Source organism: Ovis aries, chromosome 20 (genome assembly GCF_016772045.2).
Source record: "Ovis aries strain OAR_USU_Benz2616 breed Rambouillet chromosome 20, ARS-UI_Ramb_v3.0, whole genome shotgun sequence".
NCBI classification, from domain to species: Eukaryota; Metazoa; Chordata; class Mammalia; order Artiodactyla; family Bovidae; genus Ovis; species Ovis aries.
The window spans coordinates 35,235,225-35,249,103 of NC_056073.1; positions in this window are offsets into that span (position 1 = coordinate 35,235,225).

Consider the following 13,879-nt stretch of genomic DNA (forward strand, 5'->3'; position numbering starts at 1 on the left):
GAGAAAATCCCATAAGGATTGTTTATGCATTAGGGAGGATCATTTATGCCAAATTGGAGAGTCTGTGATTATTTTGCAAGGCAACAGGAAACCAGGACATTTTAGTGCAAGAGAGCAGTATGTCCAGAATTGACAAAAAGAAACATTAACCGGTACTGACAGGTTGTGGGTGTTGAGACTCATAGAGAAAAAGCAGCAGCCCAGAAACAGCTGGGAATATTATGACACTAAAGGAAAATCAAAGAGGGCTCTGCCAAGCTGAAAGAAGCAAAGGATAGGAAAGACACAGGAAAAGAAATAGGCCTTAACCACACAGACAGAATGAGGCAGACATTAAGAGTCAAAAGGCATCCAAGAACATGGGCCTAGATGAGGAAATAAATGGCTGGAAAGTCAGAGACAAGGGAGGAGATAAACTAAGGCTTTGTCCAAAAGCATCTGAACTTTATTTTCCTGTATTTCATTCACTTTGTACCAGAAATCATAAAAAAATGTTAAGTTACTGTAGCAAATCACAGAAGTAAGTACACTCAAGTCTCTGCTGCTGCTGCTGCTGCTAAGTCACTTCAGTCGTGTCCGACTCTGTGCAACCCCGTAGACGGCAGCCCACCAGGCTCCCCTGTCCCTGGGGTTCTCCAGGCAAGAACACTGGAGTGGGTCTCCATTTCCTTCTCCAACTGCATGAAAGTGAAAAGTGAAAGTGAAGTCGCTCAGTTGTGTCTGACTCTTAGCAATCCCATGGACTACAGCCTACCAGGCTCCTCCGCCCATGGGATTTTCCAGGCAAGAGTACTGGAGTGGGGTGCATTGCCTTCTCCACAAGTCTCTGAACCAAAGCACGACTACCCAGTGATAACAAGCAGTAAGTCACTGGACCCTTTCAACGCTTAAATAAGACATACACTGTAAAGCATACAGGATGAATGGAAATAAAATGAAAACAACCCATTCCTTTACAGAGCCAAACTGACCCAAATCCTAAACAAAACGTAAGTAATGCCCTCCTTAAACATGTGTCTACTTCCTCTAAGAGTTTCTCATTCCTTTCACCTGAATCCACCCTTGTTTACTATCCCTTCATTGTCTTACTTTCAGCAGAAGGTCAGCTAATCACTAATCAAATAATTACAAGTGTTCAGTCCTAAGATAATATTCACATTGATGGACTCTTGAAAGTGAAAATCTTTCTAATCTCCTGAAAGTAAAACTCTAATATTGGAAGAACTCCCTCTGAGCCGCTTTCCAAAATGCCCAGTAGGCAGCAGATGAAACTCTAGCTACTTAGACATCTTCTGCCATAATTATAACCTATTTTGATAATAAACACAAGGAAGACAGATGAGGCAATGAAAGATGTTGAGGCAGAAATGCATGGACAAGTGGAAAAGAAACATATGCTTTAAAGACAGATCTCTGCCTACACACCATACCAAGTGTGATGGGAGCCAGGTGGGCCTAATCAGGGGTGGATTTTTCAAGAAAGCTCAATATGAATTAGAACTGAGAAATCTTATTCAGTTCGACTATTCAAACATGATTCTTTGATGCTAAGACTCGGAATGACTTGTCCCACTTAATTGCACTAAATTGAAAAATGAATATACTTATTGCATTTTTGAATGTTGCTAAGAGATCTTAAAATTCTCATCACAAGAAAAAATCTTTTTACTGTATTGTGACAGATGTTAACCAGACTTACTGTGGTGATCATTCTGCGATATATACATATCAAATAATTACACTGTACACCTGAAACTAATATAACTTTATATATGTTATAGATGTATGATGATCATACAATCTCTATGTTTTATATCTAAAACATATATTGGTTTATATACATATATGTATAAACAAATGTACACACACCTATATATAGAAACTTTTCTTAAAGGAATATACTTATTTTTTGATAAAGAAAGCACCTCTACTAACATTGTTTGTTTTTTTTTCAAAGGTACATTCTAGCTAGCATATTGTGTCTAAAACCTTATCTCCAAATGTACTTTATGTTTATGCTAATAAAGAAAACAGAAACGTGCCTTAACCTTGCATCATTAACTGCAGAACAGTTTCGTTACAATAGCTAATAAAAACCTCTAAATTCTGAAACTACTATTGCTGTTCAGTCACTAACAGTACTCAGTCACTAAAGTACTCTGCTGCGCTACATTGTACTTAGTCGCTCAGTCATGTCCAACTCTTTGCAACCCCATGGACTGTAGCTCTCCAGGTTCCTCTGTTCCTGGGGATTCTCCAGGCAAGAATACTGGAGTAGTTGCCATGCCCTCCTCCAGGGGAACTTCCCAACCCAAGGATCAAACCCAGGTCTTCCACACTGCAGGTGGATTCTTTACCATCTGAATCACCAGGGAAGCCCAAAGTACTCAGCCATTGGTTATGTAACAAATATTTTCTTAATTCCCACTTGACTCAAGCATGCTTATAGGTGCTTGGTTTATATCAGTAAATAAGGCAGGCAGACATTGGTCCTCATGGAACTTATATGCTAGCTGGGGAAGACAGATAACCCACAAAAAACATGGATCCAGTACACTGTATAGTATGCTAACAGGCGATCTGTATCTGTACTACGGAAAAAGAAATAGTAAAGCAGAGGAGGTGATTTAGGGAGTAAAGGTAAGAAAAGGAGGTGATTTAAAAAAACAAGGAGGAACCCACTGAGGGCAGCAAACTTGCTCTCTTACATTCCAGATTCAAGGTTTACCCTGTACAATCCAATCTCTTGCTCTTCTGCCCAACTTCAAAACTATTTCCATCTCTGAGGCTTTATGCAAACTCATGCAAACATGATTAATTTGAACATTTTCCCTCTCTTCAGTTGAAGTGATTTCATAAACAATTTGGGGGTAAATTGGGCTTTACCGGTGGCTCACATGATAGAGTCTGCCTGCAATGCAGGAGACCCGGGTTTGATCCCTGGGTTGGGAAGATCCCCTGGAGAAGGGAATGGCTACCCACTCCAGTATTTTTGCCTGAAGAATTCCATGGACAGAGGAGCCTGGCAGGCGACAGTCCATGAGATATCAAAGAGTCAGACATGACTGAGCAACTAACTACTTTCTAAACTACACTACTTCCAAATTAAGTAACATTTTATGCAGCAAATTTTGATGATTTTCTGTTTCCAAAAGAGTTAATTTCCAAATTATTTTCATTTTTCAACACATTGTCAGTGACTCAAATTGTATAATGCAAAAATATTATATATGCATTGCTATTCTATACACAAAGTATAAATTAAATGAGTGAGATAAAGAGTCATAGAAATGCTATTATTCTCTTCTCAAAGGGATGAGGACATGCAATTTTACGGCCCCTGGACTAATGGATTCAGTATGCCCACACATAATTATAACAACCACAGTTGTTTAACTGTCATAATAAAATAATTTCTTTTACATATAATTTAAACCAAAGCTCTCAGAATACCACAAGGGGCTGAGAATAAAATTATATGTGAATATCTCTCTTCATATGCATATATAAAATTTTGTAAGTTGAAATAAGTAATCATCATTAGTCATTTTATTATTCCATCAATTCAGATAACTGCAATATAATTCAAACTCTACAATAGATTTGTTTTTTTTTCAAGGGTTTAAATCTCAGGTCCTAACAGAAGCAGAGCAATGGCCTACAAGAATAAGTAAAATATAGTATAGGTATCATTATATACATCTATTTGTAATGAGAAATAATGAAGAGATACAAGACTTACAGTTTGTTGAAACAGAAAGCATACTCCAGTTTGTTGAAACAGAAAGCATACTCATTCAGAACGGAATGTGCATGTAATCTGAACTAAATCCAACAATATATAAAAATACATTGTGATACATTTCTAGTCCCTTCCTTCCTAAGTCTGGTCACATACCTATCTCTTCAAAGGGTGTAAGTAGATCAGCAATACAGTCAGTTGGGGTCAGTAATAATATTATCACAACACCAATATAGTGACAAATACCCAAGTCAAAGCCAAAGAAATTGACCTTTCCCATTACAGTTAATCATGACAAGGGTCATTCTAAAGGATAGAGAACATTTCTAGCATGTAGAAATGACGAGTTATCTGATATTCTGTTTTTGTGCCTCTAGAACCACTCTTGAGCATTTTCTTTCATGTCATGAACCTTTGGAGATTGACCAGACCAGACTGCATCCCTCTGGCTCCCCGACCTTTGACTTCTCCTGGAGTTTGGCCAATGGGAGACACTAGCAACAGACGGGTGGAGAAGGCGATGTCACCCCACTCCAGTACTCTCACCTGGAAAATCCCATGGGCAGAGGAGCCTGGGGGGCTGCAGTCCATGGGGTCACTAAGAGTCGGACACGACTGACCGACTTCACTTTCACTTTTCACTTTCATGCACTGGAGAAGGAAATGGCGACCCACTCCAGTGTTCTTGCCTGGAGAATCCCAGGGACGGGGGAGCCTGATGGGCAGCTGTCTATGGGGTCGCACAGAGTCGGACACAACTGAAGTGACGCAGCAGCAGCAGCAGCAGCAGCAGCAAGAGACTGGAGTCAGTGGAGAAAGAGATTAGTAGATTTGATTCTTTCCTGATTCCTCTTCTGCTGAGATGTGGCCAAGTTTCTTCACTGAAGACCAAAGCCCTGGTCAGAGGCCCCCACCTTCAGCTGCAGCTATATACAAGTCTCTCTAGAGACTGCAATCTCCGCTCTCTTCCTTTATCCTGTGGACCTAAATGTGCTCATCACTCCCTGTTCTTGCCTGTCTCCAACAGGTTTTGCTATTCCTTTTCAGTTATCCTTTACTCTAGTACAACTTCCAATAACTGCTTAAGTCCATTAAGCTCTCTTTATTTTCCTTACCTGTGTAAATCATCTTGCTTTTGGACAATGATACAGGTGGTTATGATACAGCTGCTAGATAAAGATGGTTCCTCAAGGACCTATCACTAAAGTGTTTACAACAGGAGGGGGACATCTTTTTTCCTAAATTCAAAACCATAAATATAAGAATATGTCTCAGATTTCATAAAAATTAATGCTAAAAAAATCAATGACAAAAGGAAGAATTTAGTAAAAGGGTACAAACTTTAACCTCTAAGATGAATAAGGTCTGAGGATCTAATATATAACATAGTGATGTGATGATGGTTTGTAATGTATTACTGACATTTGTCAAAAGAGTGTAAAACAAATGTTCTCACCAAAAAAGATTTTTAAGTAGTAAATAGGTGAGGTGATAAATGTGTTAACTAACTTGATAGGAAAAATCCTTTCATAATGTATAGCTATTTAAATCATCATGTGCATTTTAAATATCTTGCAATTTTATTTTCTAATTATATTTCCATAACACTAAAAAAAGAAACAGATCATTGATTTAGATACTTTTTATATAATTTCATAGATTTTGCAGCCATTACTCTTGGCATGGAAAATGGGTTTTTTTATTCCAGGTTTTTTGATCCCAGTGGGAATCATTTGATAGTCAGAAAAGAGAGAAACCATGGACATCAACTAGACTCTCCTCCCATTTTCAGTTCAGTTCAGTTGTTCAGTCATATCTGACTTTTTGCGACCCCATGGACTGCAGCACACCAGGCATCTCTGTCCATCACCAACTCCCAGAGCTTACTCAAATTCATGTCCACTGAGTCAGTGATGCCATCCAACCATCTCATCCTCTGTCATTCCCCTCTCCTCCCACCTTCAATCATTCCCAGCATCAGGGTCTTTTCAAATGAGTCAGTTCTTCATATCAGGTGGCCAAAATATTGGACTTTCAGCTTTAGCATCAGTCCTTCCAATGAATATCCAGGACTGATTTCCTTTGGGATGGACTGGTTGGATCTCTTTGCAGTCCAAGGGACTCTCAAGAGTCTTCTCCAACGCCACAGTTCAAAAGCATCAATTCTTCAGCACTCAGCTTTCTTTATAGTTCAACTCTGACATCCATACATGACTACTGGATAAACCAAAGCTTTGAGTAGACAGACCTTTGTTGGCATAGTAATGTCTCTGCTTTTTAATATTTTAGATATATATATATCTTTATATTTTAGATATATATATGTAGTATTTTAGAGATATATAAATAAATCCAAGAATGGTTATGTCACTTATCTAAACTCATAAAACTCCATGGCAAAAGTAGAAACCAAGTTTCCTAGGTTTAACTAAATGTACATTCCAATAAACTATACTATCTCTTTGACACTTTACTTTTCAAGTACATACAGGTTTGAGCATGAACTGTTGCAATCCTTGCTGTCTCTCATAAATCTATTGGTTGTATAACTTTAAATATGCTACAAGCATATATGACTTGTGCTTTAGAGGCAAAACTGCAATGGACAAATGCGTGCCATACCCTAAACAGCCTGAAAGGCAGAATTCAACAGTAGATATTGACAAAGGGCACATTTCTGCTGTGGTTCCTGAAGACCTAGCAAATAGCATCCTTTGGAATTTGCAAAAACAGAAACTAAATAGTTCAGCTATTTCTAAAAAGTCTCATTAATTTTATTTCTATTCTGTATAAATTACACTCCTTTAATCACCAAATAAATTCTCCTACATGACCATTAAGTTTCCACAGATCCTTGAATGTCTGTGTTTCTGACAATCAGTCTCTTCCTAGGTTATACTATTACCAGCAAACTCCTTCAGGCAGGCCCATATATCATCCACGAACTCAGCCAAATATCCCATACCATATGTCAATATTTCTGCTTAGATGTCCTAAATGTATTTTCAAACAATTTTTGTTTGGAAGCTAAAGTGACTCTCAGACAACATTTCGAAAATATCTCCTTTCCTCTGGGCTCTATGCCTGTGTTTATAGATGTCCCTCCATAATTGAACATAGAGGGGAAAATGTACTTTTTATGGGGGTAATTTTTTCTCTTTCCTCCCAATTTATTCATCTGGGAAGAGGAAATGAAAAAATATGAGCCATGGAGTTGAACATACTATGAACTACATCTATTTTTGGCGGGCAACAGACCTATGCACTGTCCTTAGAGTCGAGCAGGAAACACTCACCACTTCCGTTTGGTTTCTGCTTCGGCAAGGATTCCATGTAGTCTATTTCTCTAAGTTGACAGCAAAGGGCACAAAGACAATATAGAAAACAAAGCAGATGCCAACAGCAGGGCAGACCCAAACTAATCGAATAATAGTGCTATAATTTGTCAGCCTTTCCTTACAGGACTAAGCTTGCCTTCAGTGAAATCTCTTAAATTTTCAAATCCTATATACCATCTCATGGCTTCCCCGGTGGCTCAGTGGTAAAGAACCCACCTGCAATGTAGGAGATGCAAGTTCAATCCCCTGGGTCAGGAGGATCCCCAAGAAAATGGCAACTCACTCCAATATTCTTGCTGGGAAATTCCATGGACACAGGAGCCTGGCAGGCCACAGTCCATGGCGTTGCAAGTGCTAGTCGGACGCAACCTAGCGACTAAACAACAACAAACACACCATCTCAAAGCAAAAAACAAGGACATTCTGTGAACATCTGAGGATGTGTGAACTGCAGCTCTAACTGAATGGACAGTGCTGTTAGGCAGCAAAAGGAGATAACACTGAGAATATAAGTTCTTAGCTCCTAAAAACAGGTATCTGAACAAACGTTAAAAGAAATCATTTCAACAGTGTGAAATATATGCTTGGTATTTTGAAAATCAAATACTCATTTTGTGTACCCAACTATCAATTTTGTATGACTCCAAATGAAATGGAAAACAGAGTAAGGAACACGTATTCTTACTGGGAAAAAAAAATCCTTTTAATTTTATAAGAGCCTAAAGAGAAGGGTGCCATAGGAGGCAGGAGTGCAGAAAGGAAGTGAGTAAGGAGCAAAGGGGAGAGCTTCTCAGCTTTAAGGAATGGACTAGGTCCAAGGTCCGAGCTCAGAGAAGGAGAAAAGTATGTCTCTCCCCTGTTTACTTCCAAACCAAACTGGCTCAGAACTCACGGAAGCATCATAACTACAGACACTCAGCTTCAAAAATGAGGAATAAATTTTTGTGAACTGGCATTTGAAACTAAACACCATGTTAAGCCTGCTTCTATGACAAATGAGTTCAAAATGGTTTACAAATGAACTTTCAGAACAAAATCTTTCCCAGGTAATGGATCTCCTATAAAAAGGCAAGCAAAGGGAGAAAAAAATGTCCCCCAAACTAATTTTCCTATGACTAGGAAAACTTACAAAGTTGTAAAAAGAGACAAGTTAAAATTTAAAATTATTCTAAGCCACCAAATCATACATTTTGGGTAAAATAAATGTAGCCCTATAAATTGATGCTTTAACAAAGACTACGCTACATATTAATTTAAATGCCACTGTTCAATAATACCATGTACATAACTACGTTTGAATTTACATAAACCATTCATCTGTTTACCGGTAAGAAGTGCTCAAAAAAAAATGTTTTTTAATGGGTTTGAAGTGTGATTAGGTTTTCCAATTTTAGTGACAAAATTCTTATCTATCATAATAACAAATCACTGACTACTTGATTTCCTCATTTTAAAGTATCTTGGGGACTTCTCTGAAATTGCCTTTTTAGTCATGTGTTTGTTTATTCATGTGTTTATTATTTGCTTCTTTAAGTACAGATTCCATGAGGGCAGGCACTTTGTATTGGGTATAGGCACAGAGGAGTTGCTGAGATGAATGAATGAAATGAAACTATTTTCCTAGATCCATCTTACTCAAAAAAGTGTAAATGCTAAAGCTGCAAATGGAATATTTAAATCTGCAGCTAATTCGTTAGAATCATTTGAAATTTGAATTATTTCCAAATATCTTTCAATTATCAGTAAGTCATTAACTTATAAATTCAGGGAACTATCTTGATCTCTATACAAAGAAAGTCAGGTTTAATTATACATTTCTAAATATAAACCTATAAGGCAAATACTAAGGAAAACAATTCTATGTCTGTTAGGTTGATAACTGAAGGCCAACACAATCTAACAGAGAAAGCTCTTGGCTTGAGAGTCAAGAGACCAAGATTCTTGTCTAAACATTTACTCACTAGTTGTAGGAGTTTGCGTGTCCATTTGACCTCTTTGAGCTAAAGTATGATCTGTAAAACATCAAGACTGGATATGATTACTAAGACCTACACTTGCTTTAAAAGTCTATCAGGACAATAAATTGTTAGCTAGAGGAAAACTGTCCCATGCACATACACATAAGAATAGTAGACAACACAGATAGTTCTTACCAAGTGCCAGGCATTCTCCTGAGCATTTACCAGCGATTAACACACAAAATCTTCACAAACAAGCCTATGAAGGAGCTTTAATCCACCCCATTTGCTTCTGGAAACTAAGACAGGACAACTAGACATGAAGAGTTAATAACCCCAAGTGGCCCACTACCTGCCTGCCCCTCATCCTCCTGGTCTACCACATTCAGCTCAAAGCACACTGGCCTTCTCCCTGGACCCAGAGCATGCAACCCTTTTCTCATCTCAGATCCTTTGCACCAGCTGTTCTCTTTGCTTGGAGGATTCTTTCCCTGATCTTTGTGTGGCTGATTCCCTCTCAACGTTTGGGTCTCCTATCAAAGGTCATTGTCCTGTCCTGATTCCTCTCACTAAAGTCATCACCACACTTAGCCACTTCTTTTTCTTCATAGTATCCAAAACCATCCGAGATTATATCATTTGGTTGTTTATGAATTTATTAGTGTGTTTATTATCTGTCTCCCCTAGCAATTAACAGAATATAAGTTCTACAAGGGCAGGGATTTTTAATTTTCTTCATGTATCTTCAATACTGAGAATAGTGTAGGGTACAGAGTAGTTACTAACAACAGGAATAAGTGGACGAGTGAATGAATGACAACATAATCAAAAAGATTTGCCTACATTCCTCTTAGTTATTCAAAAAATGTGAATGGTAAAGTGAATCACAGGATATACTGAATGTCTGCTGTGCCACTTAAGTATTTTCAGACAATGGAGGAATGAGTTTACTGACAATATTTACTAGCATTTCTCAGAATTTCTGCTTTACTGTCAACTCCTATCAAGATAATTGTGTAAACATTTCTTTTTTTTAATTGAGCATGTTCATTTCAGAGAAGAGTTCAGATCTTTTATTAAATCACCCAAGAAACTGAGTGACAATATGAGTCATCAAAAACATTGAGCTCACCAAATTCAATACTTCCAAGAAGCATTAAAATTTATATGAAAATTTATATGCATAAAGAACATAGCACACGTGACATTCCACACGAACCATGTTTCATGTCCTCCATGGGGAAAGTGGTATAATATCATTTTATCGATAGAAAAAAACCCTATAGATGGAACAGTGAGCAAATCTGGAGTGCAGCATGACTACACAGAGAGTCAGCTTAAGGAACACAGGAATCGCTGGACTCAAAAGGACACAGAAGAATGAAAGGTTAAGGCCTTAACTCTTCTGCAAACTCTCACCCTCACTTCTATAAATTTAACGTAGCTTTCAAAATCTATATATTAAGAAAAAATAAAATCTCAACTAAGAGGATAAAGAAATGAAACCAAGAGAAAACAATACTAGAAGAAATTAGTGGATACCAGGACTGAAACGAATACATAAGCTTCCTATGGATCTGGACCTTCACTAGAAGGCCATATGTTGACCCTAGCTTTTCTAGAATCCAGTGCCAGGGCAGGCCTTGGGGGACAGAGCCAGGAAGTTCAGGATACAGAAGTGGCCCTGTCAAGTACCTTGTTAACAACATGGATGAAGAGGGCACATGTGGCTGAGGGCAGGCATTCCTAGTTTAGAAATCCAAGAAACTCTTCTCCCATGAGTCCTCATAAAGATGGCACTGGGTGATGAAACAAACTCAACATTCTTACACTAGATATAGCATTAAGTTTCATAAGACTGTTTCCTTATAAAATTACTCACTGTAGGCTGGGGCATTGCACTAAAGAAGTAACTCAATAAAAGCAATTATATGAGTGGTCACAGCAATAAAGAAGTCAATTAATGCAGTTCTCAGCTGGACCACATACTCTTACAGTGATGTGTGTGTGTTTACAAATATACTTCTGTTCAAGTGAGTTTTTCATAAAATTGGTGCAGCAGGGACCTTAAGGTGATATTCCTTAACATGGACCTGAGGCACAAGTGTCCGATGCTTTGTCTTAGCTTGGAATCTTATACCTAAACTGGGATGGACTTTTAGAAAAGTTGGGCTTCCCTGATAGCTCAGTTGGTAAAGAATCCACCTCCAATGCAGGAGACCCTGGTTTGATGCCGGGATAGTGAAGATCTGCTGGAGAAGGCAAAGGCTACCCGCTCCAGTATTCTGGCCTGGAGAATTCCATGGACTATACAGTCCATGGGGTCGCAAAGAGTCGAACACAACTGAGCAACTTTCACTTTCACTTTAGAAGAGTTGTGTGCCTGCCCAACAGTATGGAGGGTGCACAGAAAGGCTTTCTCTTCCTCTGAGAAGATGTAAGACATTCGTAGGGATGTAATTTTGCATATGCAGATGAAGGGACCAAAAGTTCCCCAAAGTTCTGCAGCAGAAGGTTGTGAGTGTATGCTCAGCAGTGTCCAACTCTTTGCAACCCCATGGACTATAGCCTCCTAGGCCCCTCTGTCCACAGGATTACCCAGGCAAGAATGAAAGAGTAGATGGTTGCAAAAAGAGTTAGCCTGAAAATGAAGGTTGTTGTTGTTCAATTGCTAAGCCATGTCTGACTCTTTGCAACCCCATGGACTACAGCATGCCAGGTATCCCTGTCCCTCAATATCATTCAGAGTTTGCCCAAGTTCATGTCTATTGAATCAGTGATGCCATCCAACCATCTCATCCTCTGTCACCATCTTCTCCTTCTGCCTTCAGTCTTTCCCAGTATCACACCTACTCCTTGGTCGTATTTATTTTTTTAAGTATCAGGAAAGTACCCTTAGAGTAGTTAATCTTGAATAGCAGGCTGTTCTGTAGAGCACTGTTTACAAAATACATGCCAGGAGAACTAAATGAGCTAACTTACCACATAAGATCATAAATTATAAGGCAGTTGAATGGATAACTTGGGCTTCCCAGGTGGCTCAGCAGTTAATAATCTGCCTGCCAATGCAGAAGCCACAAGAAATGTAGGTTCCATCCCTGGGCCACAAAGATTCACTGGAGGAGGAACTGGCAAGCCATTCCAGTACTCTTGCCTGGAAAATTTCATGGACAGAGGAGCCTGGTGGGCTGCAGTCCATGGGGTCACAAAGCATCGGATACTACTGAATGACTGAGCACGTATGCACGCGTGTGGATAACTTGCCAAGTTATTGACTTTTGTTTTGGAGTGGTGCACCTAAACCTCCTGCCTGGCAACAAACTGCATGGCTAGGTGTCTACTATGGAGAAGGCAATGGCACCCCACTCCAGTACTCTTGCCTGGAAAATCCTCCTGGATGGAGGAGCCTGGTGGGCTGCAGTCCACTGGGTCACTAGGAGTCGGACACGACTGAGCGACCTCACTTTCACTTTTCACTTTCATGTATTAGAGAAGGAAATGGCAACCCACTCCGGTGTTCTTGCCTGGAGAATCCCAGCAACGGGGGAGCCTGGTCGGCTGCCATCTCTGGGGTCGCACAGAGTCAGACACGACTGAAGCGACTTAGCAGCAGCAGCAGCAGCAGGTGTCTACCAAGGCCACTGCTGGTTCATGGTACTTATACTATGCACTCTTATAGAAAATAAGGTTACCTCTCTGCTTTGTTATAATACTCTAAGAGAATATTACATGTATTTAATATATTTACATGATCATCATATTTATATATAACTTAAATTAAATATATAATAAATATTCAATATTTAGCATATAATTCTTTAAAAAATAGAACTTCTGAACTCTTCTCTAGGAATATCATGCAGGACGTTACTTACATTATCCTCAATGAGAAACCTTGCAAGAAATTTCTTTTTGGGATTAGTATACAAAATAATTGTACCTCTTAAACAATTGGTCTATTTTTAAAACACATCAACTCTGTGAACTATGGAATTTTTCAGATTACAATATTTCAGTCAATTGTTGAAAAGTTTAGTGCTGATTTTTGGTTGATTAATACTTAAGGCAGTGTAGAGATTTCTATAACACTCATTTTATAACCTTATCATTGTTTGTCTTTAACTTTTAAAGTTTAAATTATTTTTAATTTATTCTGACTGTTATGTTTTATTTTCTTGTTGTGTTTAAAGTCTCATCTAAATCTACAGTAGTATAATGGACTTGTCACAACCTGTTTTGTCTTCAGGAAAAATAAGGGATTGAATACCTGTTTTATCGAAAAAAAAAAAAAACAAATCTGGTGTACATTTTTAATCAGATGACTAAACCATATTTAACCATATAATTAGTCTAACATTTGGAGGAGGAGAAAATAAATAAACCATGTGCTTAGTTGCTCAGTCATGTCCGACTGTTTGCAACCCCATGAACTGCAGCCCACCAGGCTCCTCTCTCCATGAGGATTCTCCAGGCAAGAATACTGAAGTGGGTTGCTATGCCCTACTCCAGGGAACCTTCCCAACCCAAGGATCAAACCCAAGTGTCCCGCACTGCAAGGAGATTATTCACTGTCTGAGCTACCAGGGAAGCCCAAGAGTACTGGCGTGGGGAGCCTATCACTTCTCAAGGGATCTTCCCAATCCAGAAATCAAACTGGGGTCTCCTGCATTGCAGGTGGATTCTTTACCAGCTGAGCTACCAGAGAAGCCCCAAAATGGACTTCTGTATTACTAGTTTGGAACAGAGTTAGTGATGTGGGCATCATTCCCAAATATCCTTAGAAGTTTAAAAATAAAATTAAATTGATTTCTTTCAAGGTGTTGAGAGTTTTGAGGGAGAAG